The 2444-nt window shown below is 47.6% G+C and overlaps 1 pseudogene; it reads left to right on the forward strand.

Moving 5' to 3' along the window:
- Nucleotides 1-204: 204 nt before the first annotated feature.
- Nucleotides 205-323, forward strand: LOC111734944 (annotated as a pseudogene).
- Nucleotides 324-2444: the final 2121 nt, after the last annotated feature.

The following is a 2444-nucleotide window of genomic DNA, read 5'->3' on the forward strand; positions in this document are numbered from 1 at the left end:
AAAAAAAAAAAAAGCAAAAGGCACCAATACTGAGAAGACAAAGATGTTGGAATTATCTGACAGAGGTTTTAAAGCGGCTATGATTAAAAAAAAAAAATACTTCAACAAAAAATTATGAGCACACTTGAAACAAATAATAAGTAGAGCATTTCAGGAAAGAAATGGAAAATTTTATCAAAGGAATATATATATAAGGAATAAACTGTCTACGGTCATACCACCCTGAACATGCCTGATCTCGTCTGATCTCGGAAGCTAAGCAGGGTCGGGCCTGGTTAGTACTTGGATGAGAGGCCACCCAGGAAGACCAGGTGCTGTAGGCGTTTAAAAAAAAAAGAATAAACTAATGGAAATTTTAGAAGTGAACAGTACAATAACCAAAATTAAATCTCAGAAGATACACCTAACAGCAGAACAGAAGGAACAGAGAAAGGAATCAGTGACCCTGAAGATAAGATAATAGAAATCTGTAAAAAAACATGAGAGAAAGTAGAGTGAAAAAAACATATGAGCAAAGCCTCGGGGACCTACATGAGTAACTTTAGGCCAATCAGTGTCCTAGAAGAAGAGGAGAAGACCAGTATGGCTGAAAAGGTTCTCAAAGAAAAAATGACTGAAAACTTCTCACACGGGGCTGAGAAAATCCCAAACAGGATAAACCCTAAGAGTCTACACCAAGATGCATCATAATTAAAATTTGAAAATTAAGAAACAGAAAACCCTTGAGATTGGAAAAAAATGATACCTGAACTATATAGAAAAACCAATTCAAAAGATAGTGAATTTCTCATCAGATGGAGGGAAACTAGGAGAATTGGTCACTAGCAGACCTACCTTAAAAGAACAGCTAAGGAAGTTCTCTAAGCAGAAAAAAAAAATATCAGGAAGATAACTGGAAGATAAGGAATGAAGGAAGAACATGGGGAGCAAAATGTGGATAAATAAAATAGAATTTCCTACTCCTCTTGAATTTTTAAATGATCTTTGATAAATGGTGCAAAAGTTATAACACTAATATAGATCTAAATGTATGCAGAGAAAATATTTTAGACAATAGTATTACAAACAGGAGAGATAGAGGGGACTTAATGGAGTTAGTTTCTATGCTTCACCCAAACTGGTAAATGGCAGTACTAGTACACTGTGATAAGTTATGAATATAAAATGTATACATGGCCAGCTGGGGCAGAGGAAGGACTGGGCTCAGATGCAGGTGCCACAAGGCGCTGTGAGGGCTGAAACTGGAGGTATGCTCATTGTGTACCTGAACAGGAGTGGCCAGGGCTACAGGCAGCGCCCTATGGAAGGACTCTTGAGCAGAGGCTCAGAGATAGTCCCCGGGGACAATGGATTGCCCTTGAAGGGAGCTCTGGTGTTGGTGGGAGACCATTCCTCCAGCAGCTGGAGTGAGAGCTGGTGGAGATGAAATAGGGCTGCACAGTGCTCGCAACCTCAGAACCACTGGTTCTTCCCAAATGAACTCTCTGTGAGCAGCAGAAACATCCAGCAGGAGTCAGGAGGGGGAGAAGCGGCTGTGGCTCAGGCTTCTTCAGCAGCTTCTAGATGCTTCCCCTAGCTCAGAGCCTACCTCTCGCTTCCCTCTGGGTGGCCTGGCTGGTCATTCACCAGGCTCCTTTCTCAAACTGAGAAAGGACTGCAATGGCCAGTCCTGGAAGATGACAGAGGACCAAGCCAGGCAGGTAACCATGGGGACCAGGCTAGTGGCTTTCAATTTATGCATCTCAGAGCTCAGAAGCCCTAGCAGAGATACCTCAGAGGCTGGAGGGTGAGGTGAGGCTGAGGGACCAATGGTACCCTTTTGCCTGGGACAGAAAAGGCTTCTCTTTGTAAGCTGGTCACCCCAGGGGACGCTGCCCTGACAGGTTCCATTCTCCATGAACCAGCAGGTTCCCTTCCACCCAGTTCACAGGGAAGGGCAGTTGCAACTTAAACGGAGCCCCAAACCCTAGGAAGGTACAGGGCCCTCACCCCCTCTCCTCAAGACAGTGAAACAGAAGACGCCTTATATCAGAGGTTTTTATTGGCATTTGTGTGCTTATACAGCAAGTCCTGGAGAGGAGGCCAGCGGTGCAGCCCAGCAGGGCACACACCGCCCCTTCCCCCGCCCCGCCCCCCGTGCCCCGCCCCCAACACGAACTGCTGGGCCCGGCACTCAGCGCACTTGTGCCAAGTTGTGCTTCTTGTATAGCAGCGCCCGCCTCTTCTCGCGCTCCTGCATGAAGGCGCGCAGCCGCGCCGTGGGGAAGGTCACAACTGAGGGCTGAGAGCAGGCTGGGCCCTCCTCGGTCAGCCACGGGCACTGCAGGCAGCTGGACGCGCACGGCCGTCCCCTGGAGCATGGGGGATGGGGGATGTCTGCCGCGTTCTGGGAGCTGGGGCTGGGTAGCGCAGGGTGGAAAGGAATGGTTGGGATGGACGGGGTG

This window comes from Pteropus vampyrus, unplaced genomic scaffold (assembly GCF_000151845.1).
Source record: "Pteropus vampyrus isolate Shadow unplaced genomic scaffold, Pvam_2.0 Scaffold10116, whole genome shotgun sequence".
NCBI classification, from domain to species: domain Eukaryota; kingdom Metazoa; phylum Chordata; class Mammalia; order Chiroptera; family Pteropodidae; genus Pteropus; species Pteropus vampyrus.